Source organism: Schistocerca americana, chromosome 10 (assembly GCF_021461395.2).
Source record: "Schistocerca americana isolate TAMUIC-IGC-003095 chromosome 10, iqSchAmer2.1, whole genome shotgun sequence".
Lineage (NCBI taxonomy): Eukaryota > Metazoa > Arthropoda > Insecta > Orthoptera > Acrididae > Schistocerca > Schistocerca americana.
The window spans coordinates 187,064,982-187,079,352 of record NC_060128.1 but is presented as its reverse complement, the minus strand read 5'-3'; positions in this window follow the sequence as shown (position 1 = coordinate 187,079,352).

The following is a 14,371-nucleotide window of genomic DNA, read 5'->3' as shown; positions in this document are numbered from 1 at the left end:
GACCATGATATGGTGTTCATTGTCTTCCCAACATCCCACAGGTAGAAATTCATCATGGGTCAAGCCCTTTCCATCAAAAATTGTGATTGATATGTCTTTATCTTAGAGTTTTTTATCAAACTTTTTTTGGGAGGCAGGGAAGATGATGAACACTGTTGCTTGATCTGTGGATTGTACTGGTGGCTCCGCCTCTCATCTATAATAGCGCAGATATCCAACAATGCATGACAAATGTGTGTTCAGTGACTCCACAAGAATTGTTTGCGGGCAGTTTCCAATAGCTTTACAACAAATGTCAGAAGTTTTTTTTGTAGCTAATGGTGATTACTTTGTAACTTATGTTCCCTTCATTTTCTGAGACCATTCACCAAACTTTCCAGATACACCTTCTACAAGAAGCAATAGACACATTGTTCTCTTACATATACCATCAAGTATCATGTGTATGAAGATAGGTCACATTTTGTCCAAAGAATGTGTTGCTGAGAACTGGACAGGCATGTAGAACAGGTTGAATGTGGGTTAGCTTTGAGGTAACAGTTGTTGTTGTCTCCCAGTATTGACATATTGGTTGGGAGAGAATAATCCCATGTGAGATGGATTGACGAAAGAGCATTTAAAAGGCACATTATAAGATATGTGAGGAGGGGAGGCAAATAACCTAGAGTAGCATCTAACGACCCACTTCACTGAGTGATCATCACATCTGACTACCATGCAGTCGAGCCTGGGTTCATTTCCCAGCTATGTCACACATTCTCTCTGCTCAGGGAGTGTGTGATATGTTGTCCTTATCATTGATTCATCATCGCCAGCATGAAAGTCACCCATTGTGGTGTCAACAGAAAAGACCTGCAACTTGGCAGCCAAACTTACCCACCAAGTGACTCCCAGGTATCAATGTCCATATGATCACTTCATTCCACCTAGAGCAATAGAAAGGAAAATGTACCAAAGAGGAGCAATGGCCAAGTATGCTAAATGTGTTGGGCTATAAACAAACAAGGATACTTTTTCAAAATTTAAAAGCTTTTGTCCAGATTGGTCACCAAAGTCTGAACATTATGGCCTTTCCTCAGAAACATACAGTGATCAGAAGTCCAAAGTAGCAACTGGAATGATATCTTATCAGCGTACTATCAGATATGAGGCTCCTCTGAGATTGTTTATGGAGGTTTTTCATTTTCTCCTACATAAAGGGTGAAATGAACTCCACTGACAAAATTCAGGTGGTGGTTCAAGGATATTTTATGAGTATTTTGGTACAATGGACCCTTGGTCTCCTGTGGCTCACTACAGAGTAATAATGTAATTATCATTTATTTAGTTTGGTACTTTCGTTTCTTCTGAAAATACACTGTCCAGACATGTTAATGTGACTGCCTGTCGAAACCTCGAATAACCTCTTTTTGCGGTGCACACCGTTGCGAGACATGCAGAAAGAGATTCAATGACATGATCATATGGCATTAATGACTGGCAGACCCCATCTGGGCTTGATCAGTTGCCTACTGCAAATCTTTTCAGTTTATGCTGCTTTTGAGACTCGCTTGTTTATGACAAGGACAACACAACACAACACCCACTTTCCAAGGAGACAAAAATCCTGTGTCCAGCTGGGAATCAAATGCCCCCCCCCCATACATGGCTGTGAGGTTCTGTATTAACAGGGGTGTGGAGCCATGATGATTTCATTGCCAAGTCCAGCTGTTCTAGGTTTTTCGTGTGAGGATCCACGGAGAGTACAGCCTGGCAGAGGGGTTCCCACAGATTCTCAATTGGTTTAAATCCAAGGACTTTGGTGGCTCATCCTGTTGCTGTTTGAGCCACACATGTGCACTGCTGGTAGATGTCACCATGCTGAATAAAAACAAACTGTGTGTATGGGTGGACAGGTGCATACATCTGCTGATCTACTGTGCCTCCCAGAATAACATCACCACCCAGGGAATGCCACAGACTCCCTCCCCTGGCTTGCCCCCCTTCTGACAGTTGTTGCAGTGTGTTTTGCTTTCAGACATTTAACACTGTGCATGCCAATGGCCGTCTGACGTTTGAAAAGCCTCTCGGTTCATCTGGGTGGTCAGTTGTTCAACAGCTGTATGTCTCTGCAGCTGTCACCTATGGCCCACGACTGCACCACAGTAGCCTCGGCACTGATTCTGAATAGTGTCATTTTGGTGTGCACAGTATACTTTAACCACACTGACATGCGAACAGTTTACAGACTTGGTCATTCCAAAATGCTTCCACCCTTTCCCCAAAAGCCAATGACCACGCTTATTTTGACACCATTTTGTTTCCTTATTACAGTGGCGACTGCACTGTTTTCTGTGTCTGCCAACATGCTTTATATACCCTCCACTGCTAGTGGTGCCATCTGTCATATGTGAGTGGTTGCCTCATGTCGATGTGATGTACTGGACTGTCTATCTACACAATAAAGAAAAAGCTCAGTGTAGCATATCAACTGTATTTGGTCAAAAAATACGCAAGTTTGTTTCCACAGAAACTGAAAGTTTATAAAGTCGTTCCCCTGTTGAAAAAGGGTGATAAGCTCAAATAGAGAACTACAGACCTGTCTCACTTCTCCCAACATTCTCTAAGGTTTTAGGGATACTAACGAAATATAGAGTCACACATTATCTCAAATCCACTATCTGATAAACAGTAATCAGCATGGATTTCAAGCTGGGAGAAGTACCGAAACAGCTGTACTGGAATACACAAAAGAAATAATTAGTAAATTGGAAGAGGGGAAAAAGTGTAGTTAGGATAAATCTAGATCTGTCAAAAGCCTCTGACACTGTTGAAGACAGCTTGCCTGAAGACCGGTAAAAAAGTGGTATGAGTCGTATCTGGAAAAGAGGATGCAGGTGGTTGAAAACACCAAAAAATTAAACTAAGATCAGATCCAAGGAAGTGTATTAGGCCCCTTGCTGTTCCCCATTTGCATTAATGATGTTTAGGTGTCAGGAAAGCTAGAATCATGTTATTTGCTGATGATACTAGTTTCATAGTTAGTGATACGAAGCAGTCATTGCACAGTACTGTGGACCACGTCCTACAAGATATGCAGAAAACACTAATTATGTGCAATATGGAAAAATAAGTGAACATCATGACCTAAATCCCACCAAGGAGGGCAAACAACTTGATAGAGTACAGTGTGCAAAATTCCTGGGTATGCGCATTGATGAGAAGATAAACTGGTAGGTCCGTGTGGTGAGCTTAGCACTAAAACTAAATTCAACGTGTTTTGTACTTAGAATAATTGCTAAAGTTTGTAGTAATGACTGTACCAGATTAGTATATTTTGGCTATTTTCAGTCCATTGCATCCTATAGGATAATATTCTTGGGAAAAACAAATTGTCGTCTAAATGAGATTTTCAAATTACAAAAACGGGCTATTCGGATAACTGTCCAGAGCCCACCTCAGACACATTGTAGGCCCCTTTACCCCTTGTTAAAGCATTGATATTTTTAACAATTTGATCACTATACATTCTGAAATGTCTGTTGGTGATCAAAAGAAATCAGGACAAAATGAAAACCAATACAGATTACCATAATTACGATACATGGCAATGTAAAGATCTCCACGTACAAGCTGTAACAAGGACCCGAAGTCAGAAAAATGTATGTAATCAAGGCATCAAACTTTTTAATGCACTACCAAAACATATAAAAGAGATGGAAAATGAGGATACATTTAAAACTGTTATACAGAATCACATGCTTGACAAATGTTATTACAGCGTAAGTGAATATATGTTTAAATTGATGTGACAAATGAAATTACATCAAGGAATATATCTGTCAAGCACATTATTTCTTATGTTATAAAACACTTATTAGTTGTATATTGTATTAAACATAAGGTAGATTCATGTGAATTCAGCACAAATGGGATGATGATGATGATAAATAAATGTTGCACATGAGCGTGTTATGCATTGCAAAGCAGATGCAACTGGGCATGGTATAGCAACAGCCAATGCTACGGTACACTACTGGAACAGAAACCTTTCATCATTTGCCACTATGGAAGTGTTAAGAGTATGTGAGCTTAAGCCCTAAACAAACCGTGACATTTCATATACCTACTAAGTGTTGCAATAATGTATTTGTATGATTTCATCTGTCCCAAGTGTGACTCTTTGGCAGCATAGTAATAGGGTACAGCATTTTTTCGCTTGTTGAAGTGCACTGTTTTATTTTTTCGGTATCGATTTGTTGTAGTACCTTATAACATAATGAGGTGTCTTGGACAGAATGACCTCCTCAACGCCATCCAGCATGTATTTCGAGAATATAGATCATGCAAAATCCCATTCACTTAATAAGCACAGTTGTGCTAGTGAGTGAAATGCGTTTCGGAAATCGGTAAACACCGTTTTCCCCCGTCTGCCTTGATCCATGGGTTTCAGACTGTCGTTCAAGTCGGGTTGCACGTAATCGATGTTTCCGGGGTCCATGCTGTTTAGCATGAGGGAGGTCATTCAGTTTGAGATACCTCGTTACGCCTGAGTTCAAAATCATAAATTTTCGGCTTGACCAAGGTTTCGTGCTACCGTTAACACCAGCCTGACGCCAAAGCCTAGACTTCAGGGCGGTTCTAATGCCACTCTTGATTCCGTGTGGAGGGGTATAGCGTCCCCAGTGCTATATTACGAAAAGACTTTATAAATACCGTTTTTTAAGAAGAGACATTTAAAATTTGAATAATGTATATTTTTTATAATGTAACCGTAAAATAATAATTTCTCTGTATAAGTTTCGAGTGCAAAGAAATATAACAAAATGATCTAAGAGACGACAAGATACGCTCTTTTGTTAATTTTTTTTAGTCGTCTTCACTTCACTTCTTTTCTTGTCTTGGTTGCGTGTAGACGGACATCTTGCGAGAGCTGACAAATGTAAGCATATTTGTACGAATTAAGCAGATAATATATTGATTTAATATCATTGTTCACTTTTAATCTGTAAGAAGTGATCCCGGTTTCATGTCCGCCTTCCTTGAATTAACCTGCATTCGAGTAATTTACAGCTCAACAATCGCAGCGGCCGATGCAGCCAACGCCGCACATTAAGTGGCGATATTAACTTATAAAAAATTAGCGGAAGCGAAAAACTCGCCCGCTATTAACATAATACTCATTTTTCTCCACAGCCGCACGAAGTTGCAGAAATACGTAGCTTTAAGGTTCTTACTTTCAGTACCATAGCCGAGAGCCAGAGCCAGGACTCCGACTACATTACAATGGTTAACGGAGGTAAGAAAAAATACTCTCGCGCGTGTGTGGGCCGCAATTGTAATTAATAACTAAAGATTTTTTGCTTTAAAGTGAGCTGACTAACCGAGGAAATTAATATGAAAGGTTTATTCCATTGTTCAACTTATATGCGCATGTTTTAAGATTCAGCGAGTCTTACGTTCATTAACGTAAAAAATAATTTAACATTAATATTGTTAAAAAGGAGAACTTCACAAAAGCATTTAATCGTAAATAAAAATTGAATGAAATATCATTTTTATTAAGTCCCACCACGTAAGTCGGCAACAATCAAAATAATAATATATTAAATTACGACGGCCGACGGACGCGAGAATGGTTTGGAACTTAATGCTGATAATCTCTGAGAACTGTACACAGTCGTATGTGTGTATACAAGGTGCGCTGATAAAAGGTAAAATATTTATTAACTGTCGGCTGCTACTTGGATAATCAGCACGTGATTACCGACGCAAAAGGAAACACAGACATTGACAGTATGCGTACAAAAAAAGTCTCGTGACCAAAGACATAAGCATAGTTATGGGCGATTAGCGTCTCATAAGTTTACACAAGAACAGATGGAAATTGTGAGCATCTGATACCACTAATAAAGCAATATACTGAATTTCTGATGCGAGTTCGGGCGTTTTACTGCTCTGCAACTGGCTACAGGATCGCGTATGTCATCTGTGCATCCTCCCCCCACCCATTCCCATGAACCATGAACCATGGACCTTGCCGTTGGTGGGGAGGCTTGCGTGCCTCAGCGATACAGATAGCCGTACCGTAGGTGCAACCACAACGGAGGGGTATCTGTTGAGAGGCCAGACAAACGTGTGGTTCCTGAAGAGGGGCAGCAGCCTTTTCAGTAGCTGCAGGAGCAACAGTCTGGATGATTGACTGATCTGGCCTTGTAACAATAACCAAAACGGCCTTGCTGTGCTGGTACTGCGAACGGATGAAAGCAAGGGGAAACTACAGCCGTAACTTATCCCGAGGGCATGCAGCTTTACTGTATGGTTAAATGATGATGACGTCCTCTTGGGTAAAATATTCCGGAGGTAAAATAGTCCCCCATTCGGATCTCCGGGCGGCGACTACTCAAGAGGATGGCGTTATCTGGAGAAAGAAAACTGGCGTTCTACGGATCGGAGCGTGGAATGTCAGATCCCTTAATCGGGCAGGTAGGTTAGAAAATTTGAAAAGGGAAATGGATAGGTTAAAGTTAGATATAGTGGGAATTAGTGAAGTTCGGTGGCAGGAGGAACAAGACTTCTGGTCAGGTGAATACAGGGTTATAAATACAAAATCAAATAGGGGTAATGCAGGAGTAGGTTTAATAATGAATAAAAAAATAGGAGTGCGGGTAAGCAACTACAAACAGCATAGCGAAAGCATTATTATGAACACGAAGCCCACACCTACTACAGTAGTACAAGTTTATATGCCAACTAGCTCTGCAGATGAAGAAATTGATTAAATGTATGATGAGATAAAAGAAATTATTCAGGTAGTGAAGGGAGACGAAAATTTAATAGTCATGGATGACTGGAATTCGAGAGTAGGAAAACGGAAAGAAATGAAATAGGAAGCCGTCTGGTAGAATTTTGTACAGAGCATAACTTAATCATAGCTAACACTTGGTTCAAGAATCAAAGAAGAAGGTTGTACAATTGGAAGAATCCTGGAAATACTAGAAGGTATCAGATAGATTATATAATGGTAAGACAGAGATTTAGGAACCAGGTATTAAATTGTAAGACATTTCCAGGGGCAGATGTGGACTCTGACCACAATCTATTGGTTATGAACCGTAGATTAAACTGAAGAAACTGCAAAATGGTGGGAATTTAAGGAGATGGGACCTGGACAAACTGACAAAACCAGAGGTTGTACAGAGTTTCAGGGAGAGCATAAGGCAACAATTGTCACAAATGGGGGAAAGAAAAACAGTAGAAGAAGAATGGGTAGCTCTGAGGGATGAAGTAGTGAAGGCAGCAGAGGATCAAGTAGGTAAAAAGACGAGGGCTAGTAGAAATCCTTGGATAACAGAAGAAATATTGAATTTAATTGATGAGAGGAGAAAATATAAAAATGCAGTAAATGAAGCAGGAAAAAAGGAATACAAACGTCTCAAAAATGAGATCGACAGGAAGTGCAAAATGGCTAAGCAGGGATGGCTAGAGGACAAATGTAAGGATGTAGAGGCTTATCTCACTAGGGGTAAGATAGATACAGCCAACAGGAAAATTAAAGAGACCTTTGGAGATAAGAGAACGACTTGTATAAATATCAAGAGCTCAGATGGAAACCCAGTTCTAAGCAAAGAAGGGAAAGCAGAAAGGTGGAAGGAGTATAACGAGGGTCTATACAAGGGCGATGTACTCGAGGACAATATTATGGACATGGAAGAGGATGTAGATGAAGATGAAATCGGAGATACGATACTGCGTGAAGAGTTTGAAAGACCTGAGTCGAAACAAGGCCCCCGGAGTAGACAACATTCCATTGGATCTACTGACGGCCTTGGGAGAGCCAGTCCTCACAAAACTCTACCACCTGGTGAGCAAGATGTATGGAAAAGGCGAAATGCCCTCAGACTTCAAGAAGAACATAATAATTCCAACCCAAAGAAATCAGGTGTTGACAGATGTGAAACTTACCGAACTATCAGTTTAATAAGTCTCAGCTGCAAAATACTAACGCGAATTATTTACAGACGAATAGAAAAACTGGTAGAAGCCGACCTCGTGGAAGATCAGTTTGGATTCCGTAGAAATGTTGGAACACGTGAGGCAATACTGACCCTACGACTTATCTTAGAAGCTAGATTAAGGAAAGGCAAACCTACATTTGTAGACTTAGAGAAAGCTTTTGACAATGTTGACTGGAATACTCTCTTTCAAATTCTAAAGGTGGCACGGGTAAATTACAAGGAATGGCTATTTACAATTTGTACAGAAACCAGATGGCAGTGATAAGAGTCGAGGGACATGAAAGGGAAGCAGTGGTTGGGAAGGGAGTGAGTGGGACAGGTTTGTAGTCTCTCCCTGATGTTATTCAATCTGTATATTGAGCAAGCAGTGAAGGTAACAAAAGAAAAATTCGGAGTAGGTATTAAAATCCATGGAGAAGAAATATAAATTTTGAGGTTCGCCGATGACATTGTAATTCTGTCAGGGACAGCGAAGGACTTGGAAGAGCAGTTGAACGGAATGGACAGTGTCTTGAAAGGAGTATATAAGATGAACATCAACAAAAGCAAAACGAGGATAATGGAATGTAGTCGAATTAAGTCGGGTGATGCTGAGGGAATTAGATTAGGAAGTGAGACACTTAAAGGAGTTTTGCTATTTGGGGAGCAAAATAACTGAGGATGGTCGAAGTAGAGAGGATATAAAATGTAGACTGGCAATGGGAAGGAAAGTGTTTCTGAAGAAGAGAAATTTGTTAACATCGAGTATTGATTTAAGTGTTAGGAAGTCGTTTCTGAAAGTTTTTGTATGGAAGTGAAACATGGACGATATATAATTTAGACACGAAGAGAATAGAATCTTTCGAAATATGGTGCTACAGAAGAATGCTGAAGATTAGATGGGTAGATTACATAACTAATGAGGAGATATTGAATAGGATTGGGGGGAAGAGAAGTTTGTGGCACAACTTGACCACAAGAAGGGATCGGTTGGTAGGACGTGTTCTGAGGCATCAAGGGATCACCAATTTAGTATTGGAGGGTAAAAATCGTAGAGGGAGACCAAGAGATGAATACACTAAGCAGATTCAGAAGGATGTCGGTTGCAGTAGGTACTGGGAGATGAAGAAGCTTGCAGAGGATAGAGTAGCATGGAGAGCTGCATCAAACCAGTCTCTGGACTGAAGACCACAACAACAACGGGCATCACAACCAATTAAAATAAATCCCCCCCTCCCCCCTCATGAGTATAAGAAAGCAAATATTTTTTATATGGACTTTTCGGCTGAATTTTTCTGTAAGCAACTACATGAATTAAGTGTTTATTCACTTAGCAATTGTCGGGCTTGGTAGTCTAGCGATAATGAGCGCGTAGGGACAGTAGAATCCGCGAGCTGGAGTCTCGGTGCCTTTCTTTTTTGTAGTTTTAAGTGCAGTGTGCCATGCTTTTGTCTAAATATACCACTTTAGCTTTTAGAACTCGAGCTTCTGCTCAAACTAATAATACTTTACCTTTTTTCCGATTCTCAATCGGAAAAAAACGGAACCCTTGTTGTTCGTCTATCTGTTGCAAATCCTTTGCTTCAGGAACGGGTAGATGTATGAAGCTGAAATTTTTGTCACATGCTGAGGTTGTGTTCCCTTGACGGTGTGACATACACAAACCTAGAGGGCATTTTCCGTTGACCAATAACGAAAATTGGCAAGAAGCAAGGTTTTATAGAACACGTAAAGGAAAAGTTCAAAAACTGATAATTTGTAATTATATCACACGAAAATTGTTATCCAGTATCAAACTTGAAATTACAACAATCAGTAGTTCTGCAATTGTGTTGACAGGGTCGCAATACTAAACATCAAATATCGGGCAAGGAATGACTTTCTTGCTCATATGGCGCGTTTCGGAATTTAGCCGTCATCAGACATCCAGATACGATTACTGAATGTACATATGTCGTTCAAAGTTGCATGTGAAGCAAAAATTCGCAGAGTACACCCAGTCAGCCTGAATGCAGAACTACTAATTACTATAATAATAATAATAGTGGTCGCCTGCTTCCTGCATGACTTTGTCACATTTATATTATTGAAATTAAAACACTCTCGAAAATCTTTGATCCTGGCAAGACGTCGGTAACAGGTGAAAATGGTCGAGATTCTGGATTCTCGGAATGTATGAACTGTCTACATACATAGAACCCTCACAGAGCGAGTCCTACTCGCGCCTGGGCATTTTTTCGTTTTTATTTATGTTATGCAACGTACCTTTTTGCCCTTTCGAAAATGTGCCTGAATGACGTGTAAGATTTTGCAGTTCATGGTTGACTGACATGCAATGATTCAAACCCACTAAATTCTTCTACGTTATCTTAAATAACAATGCTGCAATGAGACTGAAAAATGAAACATATTACAGGGTTGCCACAGGTTTCCGCTTATTTGGTTTAAAAAAGTCGATCCCACCGCCGGGGAGCTCTCCTTGTTAGTTGTAACAAGCGGCACATTTTGAAAGAACAGTGATGTCGCAGTCGAATAGAGCCAACTAGCGTTGGCCCCTGCAAACTTGAAAGACGACTCTGGCAAAGGCAAAGAAAATTTTACTGTAGCAAGTAACCTGGCAACGCTACACACACGTTTAGACAACTGAACAACAACGAAACAATAATAGGTTCACAGGAGAGCTTCTGTAAAGTTTGGAAGGTAGGAGACGAGGTACTGGCAAAGCTGTGAGGATGGGGCGTGAGTCGAGCTTGGGTAGCTCAGTCGATAGAGCACTTGCCCGCGAAAGGCAAACGAGCAGAGTTCGAGTCTCAGTCCGGCTCACAGTTTTAATCCGATCACCTGGTAAGTCGGACGTCGAGACTGTCCCGACGCCAGTACACAGAATATCGAGTACCAATTACACCGATTGTGACTCAAGATTAATGATCGAGCTCGAAGCACCCAAGAAAAAGAATAATTTTAGCAGAGCGTGGTTTCGATCTACGGACCTCTGGGTTATGGGCCCAGCACGCTTCCACTGCGCCACTCTGCTGTGCAGAAAGATGCGCGCTCTTCGGTGCGTGACATGGGACACTTGGAAAAGCGTTGTCTGCGTCGCCTACCGTTTAATTAAGCTTGCTTCAGAGGATGACACCTTTTCTAGCCCTGGGTCGAGGGCATACTGATAAGAGAGCTCATAATGCCACATTCTTTATAGATTTCGCTCCATATTGCCTCCACAGAAATAAAACCACATATCCTTTCAATCCATAAGGTTTCATTTGGTTACCTCCTCCCCTTCAGGGTACATAGATACATTCATATACAGTGGCGGTCAAAATAATAGAGCCACCTGGCAAAGGTTTGGAATAAAGTGCACATTTATTACTTGACATGTTTGAACTATGATGGAAACCATTACAACCGAGTCACATTGTACTATAGTCAGTTATATCGATAACACAACACAAAATAACCAGTAATAATCGATAATATTCAAAAGAATACCAGACCACAGGGTCAAAAAAATAGAGCCAATTGAAACAAATATATTGTACTTGATCTCAGTCTTATGAAACGTACAGGAACAGTCTTTTTTGCATAGGACTGCATTAGTACTTCGTGGGATAACCCTTATTTTTGAGGATTGCCCTGCACCTCTTACCCATAGAGTCTACTAAACGCCTGCATTCGTCACTACTGATCGCATACCAGGCTCTCTGGATTTCTTCCCACAGTTTTTCTGACGATGTAGCTTTTGAGCGGTCAATTCTCTTGTCTAAGATCTCCCATAAGTTCTCAATGGGTGATGCGTCAGGGGACTGAGGTGGCCACTCTAATACTTCGATATTGTGCTCTTGAACAAACTGCCTTATGATCCTTGCAGTATGCTTTGCATCGTTATCGTGCTGAAATTTCCATTGCAGCGGCATTTCCTCTTCAGCATAAGGCAGCATCACATTTGCCAAGATGTCTTTGTACATTTCTGCGTTCATTATGCCGTTGATACGGTGTATTGGACCAATGCCGTACCACGAAAAACATCCCCATACCATAACACTTCCGCCACCGTATTTCACAGTTTTTAAAGTGTACTTGGGATTAAATTCCTGGTTTGGTGGGCGGCGCACATAGACTTTTCCGTCTGAGGCAAACCTATTAAACTTGGATTCATCGGACCAAAGGATGTTCCTCCACCAAGTATTAGGTTTTTGTTCATTTCTCCGGGCAAAGGCTAACCTTTTCCGAACATTAGCTTGTGAAACATGTGGCTTCTTTCTTGCAATGCGCCCATTCAATTTTGCAGATCTCAGTCGTCTTTGAATCGTTGAGGTTGATGGTTGAACATCATGTTCGTCGCTAAACAAATTGGCTTTCAGTCGTGGTGTTGACAAAAATGGGTCTTTCTTCACTTCCCTAGTGATGAGTCTGTCTACGCGAGGAGTAGTTACACGAGGTCGCCCCCTGTTCTCCACCTGCGGCTTTGTTTGTTTTGACCGTCTCATGGCGTTCTGGACTCGTTTTCGCGAAACGTGCAAGACATTGGCTATTTTATTCATGGACATCCCACTTTTGAACATCCGGAACATTACTATACGCTCATCTTCACTGGTATGCTTTGCTCTGCCCATCTAGACGAATGTAAACAAAACCACACGTCAATTTACATACAAAACAACTGCATAAAAATCAATTTAAAGGCACATGTGTAAAGCGGCTCTATTATTTTGACCCATAAGATTCTTACCTTTATGCCTCTTTTCACACGTCTAGCTCAAACGCTTCCTTTCGGACGACTAAAGATAGCAGCAACGTCTTCCCTGATGTTGTCTACAAGGGACTGACAACACGGCACTCGTGGCGATTTCGCGACCTAATAGATATCCTAGTTCTTAATCTCGGCAATAGAGGTGGCTCTATTATTTCGACCGCCACTGTATATGTATCTATGTATCCTGAACGGGTGGTCCATTGATCGTGACCGGGCCAAATCTCTCACGAAATAAGCGTCAAACGGAAAAACTACAAACTGGTCTAGCTTGAAGGGGGAAACCAGATGGCGCTGGTATAGGTCAAACGGATATCAACTGCGTTTTTGTAAAATCTGAACCCCCATTTTTATTACATATTCGTGTAGTACGTAAATAAATATGAATGTTTTAGTTGGACCACTTTTTTCGCCTTGTGATAGATGACACTGTTATAGTCACAAACATATGGCTCACAATTTTAGACGAACACTTGGTAACATGTAGGTTTTTTTAAATTAAAATACAGAACGTAGGTACGTTTGAACATTTCCTATCGGTTGTTCCAATGTGATACATGTACCTTTGTGAACTTATCATTTCTGAGAACGCATACTGTTACAGCGTGATTACCTGTAAATACCACATTAATGCAATAAATGCTCAAAATGATGTCCGTCAACCTCAATGCATTTGGCAATATGTGTAACGACATCCCTCTCGAGAGCGAAGTAGTTCGCCTTCCGTAATGTTCGCACACGCATTGACAATGCGCTGACGCATGTTGTCAGGCGTGGTCAGTGGATCACAATAGCAAATATCCTTCAACTTTCCCCACAGAAAGAAATCCGGGGACATCAGATCCGGTGAACGTGCGGGACATGGTATGGTGCTTCGACGACCAATCCACTTGTCATGAAATATGCTATTCAATACCGCACGCGAGCTATGTGCAGGACATCCATCATGTTGGAAGTACATCGCCATTCTGCCATGCAGTGAAACATCTTGTAGTAACATCGGTAGAATATTACGTAGGAAATTAGCTTAGATTGCCATCGATAAAATGGGGTCCAATTATCCTTCCTCCCATAATTCCGCACCATACATTAACCCGCCAAGATCGCTGACGTTCCACTTGTCGCAGCCATCGTGGATTTTCCGTTGCCCAATAGTGCATAACATTGTGCCGGTTTACGTTACCGCTGTTGTTGAATAACGCTTCGTCGGTAAATAGAACGCGTGCAAAAAATCTGTCATCGTCCCGTAATTTCTCTTGTGCCCAGTGGCAGAACTGTAAACGACGTTCAAAGTCGTCGCCATGCAGTTCCTGGTGCATAGAAATATGATACGGGTGCAATCGATGTTGATGTAGCATCCTCAACACCGACGTTTTTGAGATTCCCGATTGTCGCGCAATTTGTCTGCTACTGATGTGCGGATTAGCCGCGACAGCAGCTAAGACATCTACTTGGGCATCGTCATTTGTAGCAGGTCGTGGTTGGCGTTTCACATGTGGCTGAACACTTCCTGTTTCCTTAAATAACGTAACTATCCGGCGAACGGTCCGGACACTTGGATGATGTCGTCCAGGATACCGAGCAGCATACATAGCACACGCCCGTTGGGCATTTTGATCACAATAGCCATACATCAACACGATAT